Below are 9,933 nucleotides of genomic sequence, written 5' to 3'. Positions count from 1 at the left end.
AAATAATAAGAGACTTCTATCAGAAGTACCCTTACAGAGGATTACTTACAAAAACAAAAACAAAAACAAAAAAACAAAGAAAGGAATTTCCATAGAAAGCTGAATATTTCCCTTAGGAAATATTTAATATTTTATTGCTAAACAACTAGGTTAAAAGACTAGATTTTCTATAACTGCAATAAAACAGGATTAAAAAGTTTTTTCTGGGCCAGCTGTGGTGGCGTATGCCAATAATCCCAGCCTTTTGGGAGGCCAAGGCAGGAGGATTGCTTGAGGCCAGGAGTTTAAGAGCAGCCTGAGCAACACAGTGAGACTCCCATATCTACAAAAAATAAAACAATTAGCCAGGCGTGGTGGTACAGTGCCTATAGTCCCAGCTACCCAGGAGGCTGAGGCAAGATTGGTTGAGCCTAGGAATTTGGGGTTACAGTGAGCTATGGTGACACCACAGGACTCCAATCTGGGAGACAGACTGAGACCTTGAAAAAAAAAGAAAGAAGAAATGAAAGAAAAAGCCTTTTCTACAGGCTTCCAAAATCTTAAAATGGACCATTTTTGATGGTTTGATAATGACAATCATAACCTGCTAGCTATTTTAGGTCTCTGAAGAAAATGTTCAGTCAAAAGATTTAATCACCCAAATCATTTAATATTTTCAATCAGTTGCCCAGTAATAAAATTTTTAAAAAATTATTCATTATATTTATCAAATATGTGAACAAGTAACATCAATAAATCCTACAATAAAGCTGCTTATTAGTGTATTGTGGTACTCCACACTACTACAGAGATAGCCATCAAGATCTTAACACACTCAGTATAATAATCCTGTCTTACTTTTTGTAAGCCACATTTTCAGTTACATTCTCCCAGCCAATGACATTCCAAACAGCCTTCAGGTAATCGGGTCTGACGTTCTTTTTTTTTTTTTTTTTTTAAATTTAATCATAAACACATAGATCATGTATACATTAATGCATTTATGGGGTACAATGTGCTGAGTTCATATAGAATTAGGAACCCTTACATCACACAGGTTAATATATACCTCATCTGGTTTACTTAATTGTTAAGACATTTATATATACTTAATTGAGCTGACATGTACCCTTGCAACATGCACCATAAGTGCCATCCCACCACTCACCCTCCCTCAATCTGATCTCCCCCTCCCATCCTATCTCCCCTCTTCTCTCCTTCATCCTGGGCCATAGTTGTGATTTATTCTTCATATGAAAGTATGATTGTAAATTGGTTTCATAATAGTACTGAGTACATTAGATATTTTATTTTCCATTCTTGAGCTACTTTAGTAAGAAGGATTTGTTCCAGATCCATCCATGTAAACATAAAGGAGGTAAAGTCTCTATCTTTTTTAAGGCCGCATAATATTCCATGGTATACATATACCACAATTTATTAATCCATTTGTGGGTTGATGGGCACTTGGGCTTCTTCCATGACTTGGCTATTATGAATTGAGGTTCAATGAACAATCTGGTGCAAATATCTTTGTTACAAAGTGATTTTTGGTCTTTTGGATGTACACCTATTGCAGGATCAAACGGCAGGTCTACTTTTAGATCCTTGAATGTTCTCCATACTTCTTTCCAAAAGGAACGTATTAGCTTGCACTCCCACCAGCAGTACAGAAATGCAAATCAAAACCGCTTTGAGATATCATCTAACTCCAGTTACAAAATCCCATGTTGGCATGGATGTGGAGAAAAGGGGACTCAGTTTTTGAAAAGGATTCAGTTTTTATACTGGAGGTAGTGAGCATGCTCCCAGACATCAGTGCCTGGCAGTGGAGTAAGACTGCTGTTCCTCGCAATGGGTCCTGATTAGAATAAACATCCATGTTTGAATGTCCATGTTTCTTGTTGAAACCGAGCCAATCCCAGCCTGAGCCGTGGACTCCGAGAGATACAGCTGCCAGCTTCTCCTTAAACTGGTCAAAGGAACCAAAGTCGTGGTTTGATGGCTCTCAGCAGCCCCCCTTTGGGTTCTCCACCACTGTTGGGGCTCAGGTTTGTCAAAAAATGTTATGATTGATAGGATCTCCACCACTGAACTTCACTGCAGGCTGAAGAGCCGGCTGAGCTGCAAGATGTCCCCTGCCTAGGGCCTCCTGGCGCTGCTCCTCCAGGAAGTTCAGGCCGCTCATGCAGGCAGCAGGGTGCTCGCTGGATCTTGGAGTTAACATGGGGTTCCAGGGCATGCAGTGGGGAGGGCACTTCTGCCTGGAGCACAGACACCCAAGGCTGGCCATGGCCTCCTGCTGGTGCTGCACGTGCAGGACAGCAGTGCCTGGGGCAAGCTGAGTGCCCGACTCCCTCTTCAATATTCTTCATCAATATTTTTGCAGTTTTCCTTGTAGAAGTCTTTCTCTCTTTGAATAAATTTATTCCTAGTTAATTTTTTGGTAAGCATTGTAAATGGGACTGTTTTTATGATTTCTTTTTCAGACAGTTTGTTCTTGGTGTATAGAAATATTACAGAATTTTGTATGTTGATTTTGTATTCTGTAACTTAACTGAGTTCATTTACCAGATTTAAAAGTTCTTTGGTGGAGTCTTTAACTTTTTCTATATCTAAGCACATGTCATCTGCAAAGAAGGACAATTTGACTTCCTCCTTTCCAATGTGGGTGCCCTTTATTTTTTTCTCTTGCCAAATTGCCCTGACTAGGATTTTCAGTACCATGCTGAATAGAGGTGGTGAAAGCAAGCACCCTTCCCTTGTTCCAGTTCTTAAAGAAAAGGCTTTCAGCTTTCCCCATGCAGCATGACGTTAGCTGTGGGTTTGTCACTTTATTTATTTAATAAGTACATTGCTTTTAATGTGTTGAGGTAGGTTCCTTTTATGCCCAGTTTGTTGGGAGTTTTTGTGAAGGGATATTGGATTTTATCAAATGCTTTTTCTGCATCTATTGATTTGATCATATCATTTTTGTCCTTTATTCTGGTGATGTGCTATATCACATGTATTGATTTGCATATGTTGAACCATCCTTGCATCCCTGGAATAAATTCCACTTGATCATGGTATGATCTTTGTAATATGCATTGATTCCATTTGCTAGCATTTTGTTAAGGATTTCTGCATCTTTGTTCATCAGAAATATTGGCCTGTGGTTTTTGTTGTTGTTGTTGTTGTTGTTGTGTTCTTGTCTTATTTTGGAGTATACTCTTTCTACATATACAAAACAAATGTAACTGTAAACAGCCTCAGGCAGGTCCCTCAGCAGGTGTTCCAGAAGAAGGCATTGTTACCGGAGGGTATGACAGCTCCATGTGTGTTATTGCCTTAAGACCTTCCAGCAGGACAAGATGTGGAGGGGAAGATAGCAATATTGATAATCCTGACCCTGCGTAGGCCTAGGTTAACATGTGTGTTTGTGTCTTAGTTTAAAAAAGTTTAAAAAGAAAAACACATTAAAAATTTAAAAACAGCAGAAACTTATAAGGATAAGAAAATATTTTTATATAGCTGTATGCTGTACTTGTGTTTTAAGCTATTATTACAAAAGTTTAAAAAATTAATTTATACAGAAAAAATATTATAATATAAGGTTGATTTATTATTGAACAAAGAAAAATATAAACTCAGTGTAGCCTAAGTGTTTAGAAAGTCTACATAGTGTAATGTCCTAGGCCTTCACTTTCACTAGCCCTCACTCACTGACTCAGCGAGGGCAACTTTCAGATCTATTCATAGTAATGCTTTATACAGGTTTATACACTTGCTTAATTTTACTGTACCTTTTCTATGTCTAGACATGTTTAGCTATACACATACTCCCCACTGTGTTACAATCACCTGCAGTATTCAGTACAGTAACATGCTATACACACGTTTGTAGCCCAGCCAACCAACCGTACCCATCAGCCTGGGTGTGTAGGAGGCTACACCATCTAGGTTTGAGTGAGTACACTCTGATGTTTGCACAGTGATACTCATTTATTATTCATTTTTCAGAATGTGTCCCCATCATTAAGTGAGACCGTAACTGTCTATGATCTTGTGGTAGCCCTGGGAGTCTGCTGAGTGCTGTGTCCTCAGTTGAACCAGGCTTACCCAGCCCTGGGCCAAAATAGCCCATAGTTGTTGTTAGGCTGGGTCCTCCTTGGTTTCCTTCTTTCCTGCCTTCCTTGGGCCTCACCTCCAAGCCATAGGCCTCCTTTGGATCTGCCACCCACCTGAGAGGGCCTCGCACCTTCCCTCCTGCTGCTCTGATCTTACCTGCTCTGGTCTTCTAGGAGTCTGATGTGTTCAGCATTTAATATTTTAGGAGATGCCCCACCTCGTGATTCTTATGAGGAAGGCGCCAAAGGTGTGAATATCCTGATTTTACAGATAAACAAAGAGGCTCAGAGAAGTTAAAATTCACAGAAGTAAATGGTGACACTGACTAGTCCTGAGTTTTCTGAGCCTTAGCCTGTGTCTCATCCCATCTGGGAAGCACCATATTGCTTTCTGCTGAAGTGAGGGTGTTTGACTTCCATTCTAAACAGATGTTCTATATTTGAACACCAAGAAAAGACTTGTGTTGAAATGTCAGCAAATGGGATCTTTTTCAGACTGGGAATATTTTTGTTGACCTCAAATTAAATGACAAACTTCTGTCTCCAGGGAGCTTATATGGGTCATCTGGTATAGTGGTTGGAAACCAGACTGCCAAGATTCAACCTGCTTCTCTGCTTCTTACCAGCTGAATAATCTTGGTAATTTTATAATCTTGCTTTTATCTATAAAATGGGATGATGGGATGATGATAGCACAATATTAAGAATTTCATGACAATATATTATTGTAAAGATTACTCAAATGTGTAAAGTTGTTAAAACAGTGCATGAAAGATAGCACTCAGTAAATGTCAGCTCATGCTTTCTTAGGCCTGCCAGTTTTATTGTATTTGTAATAGCATTTCTCCTCTCTATCAACCTTCCCACTGCCTTTACTTCAGTTATTACCTCCGACATATATATCCTTAGATGAATTTACATGCCTTACTAGAGAACCCATAGCTGCTATAGTAAATACAACCAAATACATCTATGACCAAACATAATGAAAAGTTTTTCATTGAAGAATTGCTGTTCTTGTTTTTTGGGTTTTTTTTTTTTTTCAGTATAGCCTTAATATCTGTTAAATGAATAAATGAAAGCAGTTGTACTTTGGCCTGGAGGGATTGGAGGGAGCCTGTGGAAAGAGCCAGCTGCCACGCACCACCACTTCTGCCTGCCCTCTGCTCCCTTCTGTTGAGTGGCTCTGGCCAGCCTCCCATTACCATCGTTACTGTGGGTGTTATTCTAGGAGCTTCTACCCAGTTGCTCAGCACCAGGAGACTCTCTGGGACTTCTGGAATCATTTATTTCAGAAAGATTCTCAGCACCTGCTAGTTTGAAGCATTGACTGTACTGGGATTAGTGGGAAATAAAAGAATGCAAAAAAAAAAAAAAATCCCCTGTCCTCAGGAAACAATCTGTTTGGGGGAGAGGATGAGCCCATGGCCGACTCTAAGTGAAAGCACAAAGTACTACACTCACATTTCCTTGTGCTTTCTGGATTAAACAAAACCCGGGTCAGTCATTTCTCTGGTCACACCTGCCTGTATTTGTGCTGTAGAACAGGTCTGGGGGAGAACCTCAACCATGCTGTCTGGTTTTGAATCCGACCACAAACCCCAAGTGGCTCCTTACTGCCCCTGGCGATTGTGGTATCTATCACTTTGCCTTCACTCTCTTGCTCATGTGCTCATCTGGATGACTTCCTCCCTACCCTTCCCTCCGACCTCAAACTGCCATTGCTTCTTCTCTCTGTTGATGACCTTTCTTTTCTTTTCTTTTCTTTTATTATTAAATCATAGCTGTGTACCTTAATGTATTTATGGGATACAATGTGTTGGTTTTATATACAATTTGAAATACTTGCAACAAACTGGTTAACATAGCCTTCACCACACTTTCTTAATTATTGTGTTAAGACATTTATACTCTACACTTAGTAGATTTGACATGTACCTTTGTAAAATGCACCATAGACCTTTCCTTTCTAATGCACCAAGAAAATAGAGATCATCTGAAGGGAACTCTGGTGAGCCCTGTCCACCTGAACACCCATGGGCACCAGAGTCTGTGTATCCCTGCTGATCTCCTGTTTTAGCAGATGTACCACCAGGCTCTTCAGTAAAGCTAACCCCCCAATTCTGGGCACCACCTCCTCTCACCTGTCCAAGGACACTGCTCCTGGGATTTGCCCCTCTTCCCTCAGTACTGACTCATTTTCACTGGCATACAAACATACTTTTAATTCTTCACTCACCTTAAAACAAAAACCTTCTCTTGATCCTCTATCCTCTTCCAGCTATCACTCAATTGATTCCTCTTCTGCACAGGAAAATCCCCTCAGTCCTCTCTTTGCTTTGGTCTGAATTGGTTCCATGCTCACCCACCTTCTAATGCTCTATCCCACATTGTGGCTGTATTTGGAGATGGGGTCTGTAGGAGATAATTAAGGTAAAATGAGATCCTAAGGGTGGGGTCCTGAGCAAACAGAACTGTGGCTTTCTAGGAAGAAAGTGAGAGAGATATGCTACTCTCTGCCATGAGCGTGTTCCTGGAATTTCTTTCTTCAGCAGGTCCTTGGTCTCAGGATTCAAAGCATGAACCTATGGAACACAGATCAGTGGTAAGATAGGATTTATTAGACAGACAGGAATATAAAAGGAGTGAAACACTCCAGAACTTCTGACAGAGGGAAAGACCCAAGTGGGAAGTCTCCATGTGTCTAGAAGACACATTGTATCCCTAGTCTCCATGTGTCTCCTTGTCTAGAAGTACAATTCTTAATCCACTCTTGAGAATTACATTTGGCCAGGACTAGGTAGACAGAAACACTTTTTCAATGTTAATGGGCGTTATTGATGAATGAATGAATGTAGTCCCTCCAGCTCGTTATTGATGAATGAATGAATGCAGTCCCTCCAGCTCAGGGCAAAAGGTCAGGGCATTTCCTTTATGAAATTGCCCAGGCCTGGGAAAACTGGGGTCCCCTGTCCAGCCTCGGATGGGGGAACTCTGTATCAGGAGGACACAGCAAGAAGGTGGCGGTGGCCATGAGCCAGCCAGGCAGAGGGGCCTTACTGGGAACCAAGTCACCATGCACCTTCAGTTTGGACTTCTGAGTCTCCAGAACTGTGATAATATAAATCTCTGTTGTTTTAGCCAGCCAGTCTTGTATTTTGTTGGCCCAAATTGAATAAAACCCTGAACCCCCTGTGTATTTCCTGTCTATCTCCCCCCAGCCATGTTCTGCCTACACTCAAGATCAGGAGGAGCAGGGAGGTGGGTTTACCCAGGGTTTCCCTTAGTCAAGAAAATATGAGGAGGTGTGAGGAGCATGGGATGGTGACTGTCCTGTCTGACTGTGGAATGTAGCCCTTTGTGCCCTGATTTAGAGTCAGCTGTGAGCACACCTCCTCCCTCCCTTACAGAAAGATTATATTTCTTGAGGACAAGGGCTTTTTTTTTTTCCGTCCTTATATTTCCTAGTGAACCCAACACAATCAATGTTTTAAATTAGGGTGCTCAGAATCTTTCTGAAATAAATAATTCCAGGAGTCCCAGTGAATTTCCCTGATGCTGAGCCACTGGGTAGAGGTTTTCTTTCCCTTTTAACTATCACAGAAACTGCTCTTGTCAAAGGCCCCAGTGGTTATTCTCAGTCCTCATCTACCCCCGCCCCCAGCCTCAGCAGCGTTTGGCAGAGCTGAAAGCCATCTTCATCCTGACACTCCGTCTTTCCTTAACTCTGAGTGAGGTGTCTCCTACATCTCTGCCACTCTTTTTCTTGGGTTTCTCCTTTATTTTCCTGACCTCTGAGCTGGGAATCAATCATCTCAGTTTGCCCAGAACTTTCTGGAAAGTCCTGTGTCCTTGGAAAGCCCTCAGCGCCCAGCAAACCAGGATAGTTGGTGCCCTCTCTTTGGACATTGAAGTTCCCCAGTGCTCAGTCCCTGGACTTCTACACTCACCAGCTTGCTGATTTGATTCACTCTAATGGCGGTAAACTGTTATTCCTCAGATCCTCGCCCAGTGCGGTAATGACAACAGCCTTTTTCTAGTAGCTGAGGCTCCAGACTTTGGAATCTTCTTTCACCCCTCTTTCTTTCAAACTGTTCATCTTTATCCCACCTTTAAAATATATCCAAAGTTGGATCATTTCATTTTGCTGGCCTGAGCCGCCATTCTCTCCCCTGGGTGACTGCCATGACTTCTAAAGCTGAACTTCCTTCTGCCAAATTTGCCCCCATTCCCTAATTTATTCCCAACAAAACAACCAGTTATAGTTTCAAAAATAAGACTGAACCTGAATTTCATCTATTCAAACTTTGTCAATAGTTTTGCATCTTGCTCAGAATAAAAAACAAAACTTTTCTAGGATCTATGTACAGAACCCCTCTGAGGCTATGTGGCAGGGTCCTCCCATTGTTGATTAACCCCATCTCTGACTGGTCCTCCAGTCACCAGGGCCTCCTGAGGATCCTATGAGCGTTGGGCAGGCTCTTGCCCCAGGGCCTGGGTTGAACCTACTTCCCTAGATGTGCCCTTCTCTATCCCTTCCCACTGGTCTCCTCCCCACCCTTCATCCCAGCTACCAAAATTACTGTCTTCTCCTATATTACATGCACATCCTATTACTGTTTCCTGATCTTAGCATTTACCAAAGGGACATTTTACTTCTTTACTGTTTCCCCTGTTAGAATCTAGGCTCCATGAGGGTGAACTTTTTTGTCTCTTTCTTGCACAGCTCTGCCTCAATGCCTAGACTGATGTCTGGCACATGGTAGGTGCTCAATAAATATTTTAACATGTTGCATTTTCATGCCCAAATGTTGTTTATAAATCATGTGTTAACCCGTGTTTGCACTTGCATTAGCTATTGCAGTTTTTAAAACACAGGGTAATGCAGAATACTGTAAAGCTGTCTTGATCCTTGATCGTGTCACTGGACTAATATGTGGTGATGTGGGATAGCTTCTGCATAAAGTTGCCAGTCAACAATGTGTTAATTGAATAAACAAAGTCCATTACAAATGTAGACAAATTCTGTAGGGGATTTCAGAGGTGCCTTCTCTTCAAGGTCAGGTGGATGTGGCAGCAACTGTGGAGAAGCTGGCTTACCTGAACTTTGGAAATTCGAAGGTTCCAGCCTGCGGATGCCTGGATGACACTCGGATGTGGCACCCATGATTGTTTGACTCTTTTCTTTCCCCCAAACAATTCTAAAGATATTTTGAGGGGCTTATCCTGCCTAGGACCTTCTACAGACACTTGGAGAGAGGAAAGACCCATTTTTCCACCACCAAATAGTCTTTGTCTGATTTTCTTTCCTGTCTGATTTCAGCCAGCTGTTTATTAGAAAGGACCTGATTAATTCAGGATGGGACATCAGACAAGGGGCCTTCATCCAGGCATTTCAACATCAGTGTCTATAAAACTCATCTAGAGAATTTTTAAATCATAGATTCATAGGCCCCACCCCACAAATTTCTACACAAGTTCATTCTGATCCAGATATTTATGGATCATACATTGAAAAACTCAAGGGTGTCCAAAATGGCAGCCCTGAAGACCTATTCAGAAGGGATAATTTGGGGCAGGGGGTAACTTACTGTGCCCTGAAACTGCTACTATATTCCTGTGGGTCGTCCTATGGTCCATCCACCCATCCCTCTATCAGCTGTCTCAGCGTCTAAGTGTTGTTTCACCCACTGTCACAGTGCTGGAGAAGATTTCCTCTCTCTACACAACTTCCCCAGGTCCTAATTACCACCTGCCCCTGTCCGGGGCCAGCACACATCCTACAGGCAGTCTCCGTCCCACGCAGGCTGGCAGCGCGCTTTCCCTCCTGCTTCGCGTTGGGCCT

The 9,933-nt window shown here is 42.0% G+C and overlaps 1 pseudogene; it reads right to left on the bottom strand.

The window, feature by feature from the left end:
* Nucleotides 1-833: 833 nt before the first annotated feature.
* On the bottom strand, nt 834-9,255 carry LOC100941849 (annotated as a pseudogene).
* Nucleotides 9,256-9,933: the final 678 nt, after the last annotated feature.

This window comes from Otolemur garnettii, unplaced genomic scaffold, assembly GCF_000181295.1.
Source record: "Otolemur garnettii isolate 467f Iridium unplaced genomic scaffold, OtoGar3 scaffold00017, whole genome shotgun sequence".
Lineage (NCBI taxonomy): Eukaryota > Metazoa > Chordata > Mammalia > Primates > Galagidae > Otolemur > Otolemur garnettii.
Note: the sequence above shows the minus strand (reverse complement) of the source record. Positions and strands in the feature narration are given on the sequence as shown.